The following is a 14,604-nucleotide window of genomic DNA, read 5'->3' as shown; positions in this document are numbered from 1 at the left end:
GAGTGAATATCACTTTACCTTTACTGATTATCAAACTAGTGACAATTCCTCAGATTAGGGTATAATTAATAAAACAAGTATTCTTGCTGACTTTAAACAATGAGAATGTGGAAAGATTTTATTTTCTATGTTCTCCATTTCAATTAATAAATCAATGTTCTGCTAAGGACTGCAATGTATTTATTTAAAAGACAAAATAACTTACGGAGAGCCTGAGGAAGGCATAGGGATGGCAGGTTGTCATTAGGCTAAAGTGAGCTTCGACTTTCATAAGTATTTGTTGATTTTATTTAGGAAAAAGCTCTATTTAAAAACACACAATGAAAAAAAACCACCACAGTAACAAAACCACAGTAAAAATAACACAATAAAATAAATGGAAACATTTAGGCATTAGGATTATATTTATCAAAAATAGATTCTTTTTTTTTTAACAAAATGTAAATAATATTTTGGTATTTCAGGAAAGTGGCTTTTTGTTTCTCCTAAAGAGAGATAAATTAGAAACCAAGCAGGCTTAAGTACTTATTCTCTCAACCTTGAACATTCAAACCCTGAATTTACACTAACTGGAGTAGTAACATTTAAAGACATTCTGGAAGTGGGAATGGGAGGAGCAGTAGAGGGTATTAATCATGCTTACGTAAGCAGTTCCAGATATAAAGGAGATGTAGTGCATCGGAAGCAATACAACTGGAGATCTTTTAAAAACACAATATTTTCTTTATAATGTCTAAGATGTCTTCACAACTTTACTCCTACATTTTACCCATATATTTCTTTAAAAGCATAACAGATCTATGACCCCCAAGAACTGGACAAAAGTTCAGGGATCAGACATGAGAACAAAACAGCAGGAGGCAGAATGAAAACTTAGACATAATTTCTTTCTTCATTTTGGAGTCTAGACACAAAGGAGAGAACCAGTCTTGAAACAGTTTATATTCCGTGGAGAGGAACAATATGTAAATGAATAGCATTCTACTGCTATTACCTTTATCTGGACCAGGTACAAGTTATGTATAGAAAAGGATCCAATTTTATTCTTAGTTTAGCAAGAATAAGAAGCTAAAATTGGGTCATGTTTATTTAAATTTAAATAACTTTGCTAATGCTGCCCTCCATTTCTCACATTGTGAATATTCAGTTTTGTGCACCATGGCGTCAACTCTTAGTTTCGGCAAGTATCGTTTATAACTTAAATATACATCAAAGTGGATTGTCTTAATATTTTAAGTGTTAATTGCTTTCTATTGAACATTATTCAGAAGCTAGTGAGGGTTTTGGAGTGAGATGCTCCAGGGATGTCTGGACCTAAGAGAAGATAATTTATATAAACAGGCATTTAAAAAAATTATACTTTAAGTTCTTGGGTACATGTGCAGACCATGCAGGTTTGTTACATAGGTATGCACGTGCCATGGTGGTTTGCTGCATCCCTCCCCCCACCATCTACATTACGTATTTCTCCTAATGTTATCCCTTCCTAATCCCCCATGTCCTGCTATCCCTCTTCTAGCTCCCCCACCCCCCGACAGGCCCTTGTGTGTGATGTTGTCCTCCTTGTGTTCTCATTGTTCAACACCCACTTATGATTGAGAACATGCAGTGTTTGTTTTCTGTTCTTGTGTCAGTTTGCTGAGAATGATGGTTTCCAGCTTCATCCATGTCCCTGCAAAGCACATGAACTCATCCTTTTTATGGCTGCATAGTATTCCATGGTGTATATGACCCACATTTTCCTTATCCAGTCTATCCTTGATGGACATTTGGGTTGGTTCCAAGTCTTTGCTATTGTAAACAGTGCTGCAATAAACATACATGTACATGTGTCTTTATGATAGAATTATTTATAATCTTTTGGGCATATGCCCAATAATGGGATTGCTCGGTAAAAAGGTATTTCTATTTCTAGATCCTTGAGGAATCGACACACTGTCTTCCACAATGGTTGAACTAATTTGCACTCTCACCAACAGTATAAAAGCATTCCTATTTCTCCATGTCCTCTCCAGCATCTGTTGACTCCTGATTTTTTTTTCTTTTTCTTTTTGAGATGGAGTTTCGCTCCCGTTACCCAGGCTGGAGTGCAATGACGCAATCTTGGCTCACGGCAACCTCCGCCTCCTGTGTTCAGGCAATTCTCCTGCCTCAGTCTCCTGAGTAGCTGGATTACAGGCACGCGCCACCATGCCCAGATAATTTTTTGTATTTTTAGTAGAGATGGGGTTTCACCATGTTGACCAGGATGGTCTCTATCCACCCGCCTTGGCCTCCCAAAGTGCTGGGATGACGGGCTTGAGCCACCGTGTCTGGCCAACTCTTTATTTTTTTATTTTTTGTATTTTTAATAGAGACGGGATTTCACCATGTTGACCAGGATGGTCTGGATCTCTTCACCTCGTGATCCACCCGCCTCGGCCTCCCAAAGTGCTGGGATTACAGGCGTGAGCCACCGTGCCCGGCCCTCTTGATTTTTTTATGAGGGACATTCTAACTGACATGGGATGGTATCTCAATGTGGTTTTGATTTGCATTTCTCTAATGACCAGTGATGATGAGCTTTTTTTCATATATTTGTTGGCTGCATGAATGTCCTCTTTTGAGATGTATTTGTTCATATTCTTTGCCCACTTTTTGATGTTTTTTTTTTCCTTGTAAATTTATTTAAATTATTTGTGGATTCTGGTTATTAGCTCTTTGTCAAATGGGCAGATTGCAAATTTTTTTTCCCATTCTGTTGGTTGCCGGTTCACTCTAATGATTGTTTCTTTTGCTGTGCAGAAGCTTTTAAGTTTAATTAGATCCCATTTGTCTACTTTGGCTTTTGTTGACAATGCTTTTGGTGTTTTAGTCATGAAGTCCTTGCCTATGCCTATGTCCTGAATGGTATTGCCTATGTTTTCTTCTAGGGTTTTTATGGTGTTAGGTCTTATATAATCAGGCATTTTGTTCAGTATGAATTACATATGGGCATCACCAATAAAGTTTTTATAAATATCGATGTCCAGGCCTCAATCCAAATCAATTAAATATCTCCTCTACGACTGGGACCCCAGATACAGTAATTTTCAACTCTTCAGATGCTTATTTCAAGCCAGGGTTGAGAAACACTGATGTAAATGTTTTAATAAGGATTAAACCTCTCAGTGGTAGAAACTCAGCTTCTTCCTTCCTTTTCTCTCTGCCTCATAGTAGCTGTGTGATTTGGCCAACTTTCCTCCTCTATAAATGAGGATAAAACTAGTAACTCTCTCAGGGGATTGCTAAACTAATAAAATGAGTTAATATTTGTAGAATAATTCAAACAATAGTAATAACTGTGTAAATGTCTGTTAAAGAAATGTAAAAAACAAATCAGGCCCTGGGGTAAAGGGGAAAATCATTTTAGGATAATAAGGGAGTAGCTTTAGTAGACTGAAATCCTGAGACCGCTCACAACAGTCAGAACATTATTAATGGCTTAGCTTGGGCTTGATCAAAAAGTCACATCAAATAGAAATTGTTGCAATATTTGATGGTTTAGTTGTGAATGATCAAAACAAAACTGACTAAAAATTGTTGCTGCACATAACTGAAAAGACCAGCGGCTCAAATGAGACCTTATGGTTTGAAGACACTTTTTCCTTTGTCTTTCTCTTTTTTTTTTTTTGAGATAGAGTCTCACTGTCACTCAGGCAGGAGTGCAGTGGCAGGATCTGAGCTCACTGCAACCTCTGTCTCCTGGGTTCAAGCAATTATTTTGCCTCGGCCTCCTGAGTAGCTGGAATTACAGGTGTGCGCCATCACACTTGGCTAGTTTTTGTATTTTTAGTAGAGATGGCATTTTGCCATGTTGCCCAGGCTGTTCTTGAACTGTTGACCTTAAGAGATCCACCTGCCTTGACCTCCCAAAGTGCTGGGATTACAGGAATAAGCGAGTGTGCCTAGTCACTTTCTCCTCTTTCTTAACTCTGCTTTTCTTTTTAGGCTTCAACCTCAGACATACTCCTTCTTTTCTTAGCAAGTAGTTCCATCTTACATACATCCTATTCGGTAAATAAAGGAAAGAGAGAAGGCCGGGCGCGGTGGCTCAAGCCTGTAATCCCAGCACTTTGGGAGGCCGCGGTGGGTGGATCACGAGGTCAAGAGATCGAGACCATCCTGGTCAACATGGTGAAACCCTGTCTCTACTAAAAAAATATAAAAAATTAGCTGGGCATGGTGGCGCGTGCCTGTAATCCCAACTACTCAGGAGGCTGAGGCAGGAGAATTGCCTGAACCCAGGAGGCGGAGGTTGCAGTGAGCTGAGATCGTGCCATTGCACTCCAGACTGGGTAATAAGAGCGAAACTCTGTCTCAGAAAAAAAAAAAAAAAAAAAGGAAAGAGAGAATGTTTTTCCCTCTGTAGACCCATGCAGAGTTGCAAGATTGAGTTTCCTTTTCTCTGGCTTGCCCTGTCCAGAATGGTGTTAATTGCCTTTGCTGCCCTGATATCAGTATTCTGGTTTGCCTACTCATGAACTCATCACTGAGTGCAGGAAAATTTGACTTTCAAATTAGTTAGACCTAATTCATATGTTCATTTTGGGAAGCTGTAGTTCCCCTTGCACAAACCCTGCAGATAGAGTGGGGGATTAGTAATCCCTGAAAGAAAAAGCAGGGTGCAGCTGGATGCTACATCCAGATCCATTTCACATGCAAGGATACATAAAGACTCAAAACAAAGAGATGGAGAAAGATTTACCAACCAAACGGAGAGCAAAAATAAATAAATAAATAAAAAGCAGGAGTTGCAATTCTTGCCTCTGACAAAATAGATTTTAAAGCAACAAAGATATAGTGGTAAAAGGATCAATGCAACAAGAAGAGCTAATGATCCTAACACCCAGATACGTAAGACCTATAAAGAGACTTAGACTCCCACACAATAATAGTGGGAGACTTCAACATCAATATTAAATAGATCAACGAGACAGAAAATTAATAAGGGTATCCAGGACTTGAACTCAGATCCGGAACAAGTAAACTTAATAAACATTTATAGAGCTCTCCACTTTAAATACAGAAAATATACATTTTTGTCAGTACCATATCGCACCTACTGATAGATTTAAATGAAATATTGATTGGCCATTATTAAGCACGATTATTGGCATAAAAGAGGTTTTCAATACCCATTTTTAGAATAAAGCAACATTTCCGTTCTCTCTCCCTCTTTTTCTTCCTCTTTCTTCCTCTTCTTCACTCCTTTTTTTCTTTCTTTCCTTCTCTCCAAAAGAAAAGAAAAGAAAAGAAAAAGCAGGGTGCTTCTTACCAGAAAAAAGAAAACGGATGTGGAGCAGGCTAACAACAACAGATGTCACCATGGTTAAAGGATCATCATTCTGTGCTTCTTTGAGACTCTTTTAACTAGTAGGCACCTATGTTCAGCTAGACTTGAAATCTCTGGGGTAGCACATTCAGAGGCCCTGGAAAGATCTCTCATTGTTCAAAGCTGCCTGCCTGTTATTTCTGAAATTCCTTTAAGAGTGGACACAACGTTTATGTTAAGACTTAAAATGCAAATAACTCTGGACAAGAGAACACATTTATCTAGACTCAAATTAAGAGATAATTGGCTGACCTGAGATCCTTTCTGGGAAAAAGAATAGTTTTGATGGGATGAGAGGAAAAAGAAGCCAAGGAACAAGTAAATGGGCACAGAGAGGTAAAGCACTGGGCACTCTGGGCACACAGCCCACTGACCACAGCTGCCAAGGCCAGGCCCTTGTCAGAGCTCTGAAACACTGGCTTTCCAGCAAGTCACATTCTGGTATCTTAGAGTGCTCAATGGAGCTCCCAATTTCATTATCTGCCTAAAGTACTTTGATTCAAAATCAATTCTTTGGGTTGTTATAGATGGGATGGATTGTAGGTGCCAAAACAATCCTTCAATTCGATGAAAGACTTGATTGTTTGACATTATGGGGATTAAATATTGTGGTTATTGGCTAATTTCTTTTACATTTAAAGATGTTGCTGGGACATCATGCAGACAAGCCAGTTTTAGCTCTAGCTACTGCCAGAAATGGCACTGTGACCTTAAGACTTGGATGCTTTTATCTTGGAAACTGAACCACTAGAAGACTCTGAAAGATTTTATGTCCTTTTCCAGATAAGCTTTTTTAGGGTGCTGTGTGTGCTTCTGTTTTTATTTGGCTTGCCCTCTTTCATTTACTCCTATTTAACAAATGTGTACTGAGTATATACTGTACATCAGTGCTCCATGCAGAGTAATAAAGTGTTTTTTAAAAATTAGCTTCTCTGTGACCTTTGTGGTGAATTTGTTAAATTTCTGTTGTGCAATTTGGTTTCTGTTTTTACTATAAATTACCTGTCAATTTAATGTTCTCGTTTCTAACTTCTGCTTGTTTCTTCACTCTGCCACCCAGAATTACATTCATGTGCCTTTGTTTCCATGACATCAGAATCCTCTGGTTTCCCCCCAATTCCTTTCTGCTGTCTCTTCTTCCATCTTCCTCATTCCTTCCATGTAAATGCTCTTTAGACCAAATTTCCTTATTTTTCTAGCTGGGCTAAATGTCCCTTCTACATGTCTCCATAACACCTTATTAAAGAATGAATCACCCTGCAGTGTAATGGGTTGTTTGCATGTTGGTATTTTGACAAGAATTTAAATTTCTTGGGGAAAGAAACTGGATACTGTTCAGTGTTTTAACTCTGCTATGCAGCCCAATGTGTAAAACTGAAAATAAACTCTTTACTCCTGATAGAACATATCCAAGATATTTTGCCTGAAGGAGACACATAAGAGAGCATCAGGGCAATTCCAGGCCCACACTATCATAGAATTAGATCTAATGCTATAAAGCAGCTTTTCTCCAAAATAGAACACCATGGCACTTTCAGTCCAGGTATATGAAAAAATCAGAATCTTTGTTTATCACTTATACTTAAGTGTAAACTTTTACTTAACTCATATTAGAGTTGAGACAATACCTTCTGCTGCATTTAAAAGAAAGTTAAATGTCAACACAGGTGGACTCTGATACTGACTGAAAGAATAACTGGAAGCCGGGCGCGGTGGCTCACGCCTGTAATCCCAGCACTTTGGGAGGCCGAGGCGGGTGGATCAAGAGGTCAAGAGATCGAGACCATCCTGGTCAACATGGTGAAACCCTGTCTTTACTAAAAATACAAAAAATTAGCTGGGCATGGTGGCACGTGCCTGTAATCCCAGCTACTCAGGAGGCTGAGGCAGGAGAATTGCCTGAACCCAGGAGGCGGAGGTTGCGGTGAGCAGAGCCATTGCACTGCAGCCTGGGTCACAAGAGCGAAACTTCGCCTCAAAAAAAAGAAAAAAAAAAAAAAAGAATAACTGGAGATCAGAGATTTTTATGAAAGAAATCAAGAGCAATAATTTTTATAGAATCACTCAGGTAAAAACTGATTCTGTGAAACTTCTTGAGAAGTGCATGCTCATTTGTGCAATAAATTTTCTTCTAGAAATATATATGCTGATGAGAATACTAAAATATGAAAAAAACAATTATAATGGGAGGGGGTACTGCTGAAGTGACATTCATGAATAGTAAAGAGGAAATGGGATTTCGCACACACGGATGGAATTGCCTTGGTTAAGAGTACAGAGAGTTTCTTCTTGTAGGAAAGAAGCTACACTAAGGGCAGAGACCCAGGTGGGATCATGTAATTCCTTCTCTGAGTGTTTCTGTTTTCACATTGAAATTAGTAGCAGGTCATTACTGAGAATAAGGAGGTGCTTGAAATTTAAAGAGAAATATGAAAGTATGAAAAAGAAGTTTCTAATAAGAGTAGGAGAGCAGTGAATGAATTCCACATTACTAAATCCACTGGCCGTTTCTCAGGAAATTCAAATGATAGAGACAGCATTTGACATAGTTCTTTATGCTCTCCTTTTTAGAACACTTCCTTCACCTATTTTGATTTTTTCCCCAATTTTTTTTACCTTGTCAGCCTGTCATGCTGGTTTTGTAGCACCTCCCCAAACTCTCAAAGTTGAAGTGCTCCCCAGCTTGAAACTTGAAACTCTTTCAACCTATGCTCCTTAGGTGATCCCACCAATTTTTATGACTTCAAAAATCATCCATGCCCTGGTGGCTCTCGAATTTATACCTCGAGCCCAGATTTCTCTATGAATTCCAGATTATAATCTGGAATTGTCCAATAAATTTCCTTCTAGAAATTTAGTATGCTGATGAGAGTATTAAAATATGGGAAAAACAATGGTAATGGACGGTAGTACTGCTGACATGATGTTGATGAGTAATCAAGACGAGATGGGATCATGAACAGACAGATGGAATTGCCCTGGTTAAGAGCACAGAGAGTTTCTCCTTGGGAGAAACCCTGCCCACTTCCTGTCTCTGCTTGGAATTATGCCATACATCTCAAACTTAATATGTACAAAATAGAACTCCTGATACTCCCCACTCCCTACAAATCTGACCCTCCTTTGTTCTTTCCAAATTTAGTACATGACAACACCAATCTTCTGATTATCCATACACAGAACTTGGAGTCACCCTTGATGACTCCCTTTCAGCAAACCACAGTTCCAGTTCACCAGTGTATCTTTTGGCTATATTTTAAAAATTCATCCAGATCAAATTGTATTCTCCCAATTCCGCTGCAGCTACCACTCTGAACTAAGCTACCATTACCTTTAGACTTCTAACTAGTCTATTTACCCTAGTTTTAGTCTACTCTTTCTTTTATCTCTCTGTCTCTCTTCTTTTTTTAGCTGGAGTCTTGTTCCGTCATCCAGGCTAGAGTGAAGTGTCATGATGTTGGCTCACTGCAATCTCCACCTCCCAGGTTTAAGCAGTTCTCTGCCTTAGCCTCCCTAGTGTCTGGGATGACAGTTGTGTGCCACCACATCTGGTTAATTTTTGTATTTTTAGTAGAGATGGGGTTTCACTGTGTTAGCCAGGATGGTCTTGAACTCCTGACCTGGTGATCCACCCATCTTGGCCTCCCAAAGTGCTGGGATTACAGGCGTGAGCCACTGCACCTGGCCTCCTTCCCTCCATCGACTTCAGCTACAGTCCCCACCTCAGTGTTCCTAGAATACAGTAGGCATGTTCCACTTTAGATCTTTTGTACTTACTGTTTTCTCTGCCTTGAACAGTATTCTCTATGTTAGCCATATGGCCTATTCCCCTGATCTCTTCAAGTCTTTATAGGTGTATAGAAAAAAATATGCAAGATTATATATCAGCATCTTATAAAAGTTTATAGAATACACACACATATACACTTAATCTGGCTCTCTTCAGATGGTGGAATATAAGGTGTTAAGTTTCTATTTTACCACATAAATAGTTTCTTAGTTTCTCTAATGAACATAACAATAATAAAATTCTAACACGCTTCAAAGAATGCTTTCTTCAAATGGAGTTAAATAGTGCCATGACTTACAAGCTTGTTATTCACTCTTCCTCACTGATATGATCAGTCTGTAGTAAATGTTAGATGTGATATCTTCATTATGCTAATCTTGTCTTCTCCATTAGTTAGTTTCATTTGGTATACTTTAGTGAGGGTTTAGAAATCTAATACTTGAGATCTTCAATTGCATTGGAAGATTTTGCATTCACACTGTAGTGATATAAATTATTATAAGTGCATTTGAAATATTACACAAGAATAAACATCACAGGGATGACTGGCATAGCAATGATGACAGTGACAGTAACAAACACTATTGTGGGTCTCCTAGGTATCAGACTCTACCATAAATACCTACAATACTGAAACTCAGACTAGTCTCATGAAAGAGATACTATTGCTTTACCCTTCTAAAGATAAAGAAATTGAGAAAAATATAACAAAGAGATTAAATAATTTGTCTAAAATTACACAAGTAAATCAGGGAGGTTGAATTCAAAGTGAGGTCTGTCTGACTTCAGTGGCTTTGATATTGGCTGCTTTACTTTTCTACCAACAAAAAGGTTGTCTCTCTGATAATAGCCTCCACAAGATGGGAATCAGATTAATCTAAACCCGAGATTTTTTTTTTTCACCTGGCACAAGATAACTTCTGAATCTCCCTAAGGTCTCCTGGTGAATAAGCTATTAAATTGTTGGTATAAAACACAGGCATAAGGATATAAGAGCAAACATTAACTTCTAATTCTTCCCCTTTCACTAATTGGGTATAATTTTCAGCAACTTCTTTCTATATCACAGATTTCTCAGTTTTTTTTTTTTTTTTTTTTTTTTTTGAGACTGAGTCTTGCTCTGTGGCCAGGCTGGAGTGCAGTGGCAATCTGGGCTCGCTGCAACCTCCACCTCCTGGGTTCAAGCGATTCTTCCGTCTCAGCCTCCTGAGTAGCTGGGACCACAGGTGTGTGCCACCACACCCGGCTAATTTTTGTATTTGTAGCAGAGACGGAGTTTCACCATGTTGGCCAGGATGGTCTCGATCTCTTGAGCTCGTGATCCACCTCCCTCGGCCTCCCGAAGTGCTGGGATTGTAGGTGTCAGCCACCACACTTGGCAATTTCTCAGTTTTAAAATTAATGGTTTTTGGCTGGGGGCTGTGGCTCAGTAATCCTAGTACTTTGGGAGCCCAAGGCAGGTGGATCAGTTGAGATAAGGAGTTCCAGACTAGCCTGGCCAACATGGTGAAACACTGTCCCTACTAAAAATACAAAAATCAGCCAGGTGTGGTGGCGGGCACCTGTAAACCCTGCTACTTGGGAGGCTGACGCAGGAGATTCGCTTAAACCCAGGAGGTGGAGGTTGCAGTGAGATGAGATTGTGCCACTGCACTCTGGCCTGGGCAACAGAGGGAAACTCTGTCTCAAGAAAAATAAATAAAATAAATAAATACAATTAGTATTTTTGATTATTTTTCTCTAAAATCACTTCCAGTGCAGCATTTAAAAAATATTTTATAAATGTTTGCTTCAAATGTATAAATAGACACATGGTAATTTTAAAATTCCAGTTAGAGTCTCAGGAATCAATTTTACAATAAAATATTAAAAATATAAAGAGGTTTTATAAACACATTTTGGATTTCCATCATGATATCAGGGTGGTAGTGAAAACCATCACAGAGATATTTAAGTTCTAAGGTAAGATTTTTAAGTTCTAAGAAGCTATTTAAGTTCTAAGGTAAGATTATTTTCAACAGGTATTGCTTAAACAAGAGCAGGCCACGAGGACTTTCATGGCTCCTGCTTTTCTGTTGAAATGAGGTTAGAAAAGAAAAGTGATTTGCTTTTGGAAGGGTTTGTGTTATGTAGACAAAGCCCTAATAAGTAGATTCCTAATAGCTGTAAAGGGAAGGTTGAACATTCAGAGGTTCTTGCAATGTTAATTGAAGTCTATCATTCTTTGGAGAACTTAGAATGTAATGAACACTGGGAACATGGGTACTGCTTGGCTGATCAACATTAAATTAAACGTAGGTAGTAGCACTGTTAAGTTAATATACTCTGAGTTGACACATGTTCAATTCTGGGAATAAATACAAAGTTTCCCTACATTTATTTACATTTTAAAATCGGAAAAATGAATAGAATGAGAAATAAACTTTATACAGTCTCGTGGCCAATAATGCTGTTGGAATCGTGCAAGTTGAAAAGAGACTTGATATTTCGCCTTAGCTGAAAAGTCAGGAATCTGCAACTGAGCTTTAAATTTCACAGGTGCCTATTTTCTGACAAGAAAATATCTATCTGTATAGAAGCAGCAAGGAGGAACCACTCATTCTAACTATAGAAAAACCTTGACATAACCCGAGAAGAGCGTCCTAAAGATACAGTCGCATAAAACGAGGGGTTTCTTTCATTCAGGTTTACATGTCCAGCTGCAGCAGCACCCGTTTCTGGATGTTTCACTGCAGGATCTAACCCCATTCCTTTCAGTCCCTGCTGTGATTTGGCGCCATCTGGTGGAAGTTAGGCTCTGATTTAAAAAGCAAGCAGTTGATTTTGTTTCCTGTTATCTGGATGCCAGGATAGCGGTAATGATTTTGAAATATTCTAGTTAGTTTACAATTGTTTTATCTCCCCGGAGAGTCTCGGCCAGGAGATTATTGGAGATGAAGGAATCCACTATTTCTCCCACTTTTTCAGATAGGGGATGGGAGGAGTACAACAGCCAATTATTATTCATATTATATCCAAATTGGTGTTATCACAGCATTTTGCTGAATGTATGCCCATCCATAAAGTATTGGTTGACTCTTAACCTGAATTAAGGCTGGAAGCCAATGCTGGAGTCATCTACTCTTGCAGAGGCAGATAGATTTTTTTCTTCCCTTGATTAATTTCCTAGCTGACCAGCCTTCCAGTTTCCATTGTCTCTGTATCGGGGTTATATTTAAGTTCTACTGGGGACTATTTTTATGGCTCATTCTTTCTTGTCTGTAATGACAGTAAGTTCTTCAGCTTAGCATTGCTTCATTATACACAGCACTGTTTGCTTCAGAACTTCCAGAATCTCTTCACTGCTTTTGGCTGCTGGTGGAATGGTGGTTTGGATTTTGTTTTATAATTTATATAGTTTGTACATTTTATAGTTTTCTACTGGTAAATTGAATTTATTTGTACATTACTGAGATCTTTCAAACAGATTTGGAGAAGGAAGAGAGGTAAACACATTTGCTTAGGTAGTCACCTTGTTAGGGTGTTTGTTCCCTCTTTATTTTTAATAAGTGAATGTGTGCAACTCCCTTCCGTTCAAACAACCATTTAGGACGTTTCTCAGTTTTGAACTGAATGTGAGGAAACAGTGAGAAGACAGCCATCTACAAGGCCAGAAGCAGGCCCTCACCAGCACCTGAGCATGCTTTGAGGCCAGATGGATGCTGGCACTCTGCTCTTGCGCTTCCTACCTATATTAGTCCATTCTCACATTGCTATGAAAAACTGCCTGACTCTGGGCAATTTGTAAAGAAAAAAGGTTTAATTGACTCACAGTTCTGCATGGCTGAGAAGGCCTCGGGAAACTTACAATCATGCAAAAGGCAAAGGAGAAACAGACAACTTCTTCACAAGGTGGCAGAGAGAATGAAGGCAAGTGGGGGAAATGCCAGAGACTTATAAAACCATCACATCTCACTCATTATCAGGAGAACAGCATAGGTGAAACTGCCCCCATGATCCAATTACGTCCACCTAGTTCTGCCCTTGACACGTGAGAATTATAATTCAAGATAAGATTTTGCGTGGGGACACAGCCAAACTGTTATCCCATACTTGACCCCTCCCAAACCTCATGTTCTCACATTTCAAAATACATTCATACCTTTCCAATGTCCCCCAGAGTCTTAGCTCACCCCAGCATTAACCCGAGTCCAAGTCAAAGTCTCATCTGAGACAAGGCAAGTCCCTTCTGCCTATGAGCCTGTAAAATCAAAAGCAAGTAGGTCTACTTCCTAGACACAATGGGGGTATAATGGCATTGGGTATATACACCCTTTTCAAATGGGAGAAATTGGACAAAACAAAAGGACTACAGGCGCCATGTAAGTCTAAACTCAAAATGGATTTTGCAAATTTTCCAAACTTGTATGTTCTGCTTCGCTTTTAAATGCAACTTTCAATTCCAAGCCATATCTTTGTGAATACATAAAACTGAATGCTTTTTGTGTGTGTGTGTGAAACGGAGTCTTACTCTGTTGCCAGGCTGGAGTGCAGTGGTGCAATCCCAGCTCACTGCAACCTCCGCCTCCCGGGTTCAAATGAAAAACTCAATGCTTTTAATGGCACTCAAGTCATATCTTGAATACTTTGTTGCTTAGAAATTTCTTCCACCAGATACCCTAAATCACCTCTCTCTAGTTCAAAGCACCACAGATCTCTAGGGCAGGGGCAAAATGCCACCAGTCTCCTTGCTAAAACATACCAAGAGTCACCTTTTTCCAGTTCCCCATGTGTTCTTCATCTTCGTCTGAAACGACCTCAGCCTGTACTCACTGTCCATATCACTATCAGCATTTTGGTCAAAGCCATTCAACAGGTCTCTAGGAAAGTTTCAAACTTTCCCAAATCTTCCTGTCTTTTTTTGAGTCCTCCAAACTGTTCCAACCTCTACCTGTTACCCAGTTCCAAAGTCGCTCCTCCATTTTCAAGTATCTTTACAGCAGCACCCCACTACCTGGTATTAATTTACTGTATTAGTTTGTTCTCATGTTGCAAGAACTACTTGAGACTGGGTAATTTATAAAGAGGTTTAATTGACTCACTGTTTCTCATGGCTGGGAAGGCCTCAGGAAATTTACAACCATGGTTGTAGCAACTCTTCACAGGGTGTCCGGAGAGAGAATAAGTGCAAGCAGGGGAAATGCCAGGTGCTTGTAAAACCATCAGATCTCGTGAGACTCACTCGTTATCACAAGAACAGCTGGGGGAAACCGCCTGCAAGATCCAATTACCTCCACCTGGCCCTACCCTGGACACCTGGAGATTACAATTCAAGATAAGATTTTGGGTGGGGACACAGCCAAACCATATCAGTAGCCTTCAGACTGTGAGAAACAAACGTTTGCTGTTCAAGTCACCCTCTATGGCATCAGTGTAGGTCACGAACATCCACTCTACGCTGTCTCAGATTTCTGAAGTGTGG

At 39.4% G+C, this 14,604-nt stretch overlaps 1 long non-coding RNA gene across 4 annotated transcripts in view; it reads right to left on the bottom strand.

Moving 5' to 3' along the window:
• Window positions 1–14,344, bottom strand: part of LOC144578271 (uncharacterized) — a 117,936-nt gene extending 103,592 nt beyond the window's left edge. For 3 of the 4 annotated variants that reach the window (XR_013523741.1, XR_013523740.1, XR_013523739.1), the window contains exon 1: window positions 14,225–14,338. This is a non-coding gene — a long non-coding RNA (uncharacterized LOC144578271). Of the gene's footprint in view, window positions 1–14,224 lie in introns of all 4 variants that reach the window. The other variant, XR_013523742.1, reaches the window with a different exon arrangement.
• Between the last annotated feature and the right edge of the window lie 260 nt (window positions 14,345–14,604).

The sequence above is a fragment of the Callithrix jacchus genome, chromosome 11, assembly GCF_049354715.1.
Source record: "Callithrix jacchus isolate 240 chromosome 11, calJac240_pri, whole genome shotgun sequence".
Lineage (NCBI taxonomy): Eukaryota > Metazoa > Chordata > Mammalia > Primates > Cebidae > Callithrix > Callithrix jacchus.
Note: the sequence above shows the minus strand (reverse complement) of the source record. Positions and strands in the feature narration are given on the sequence as shown.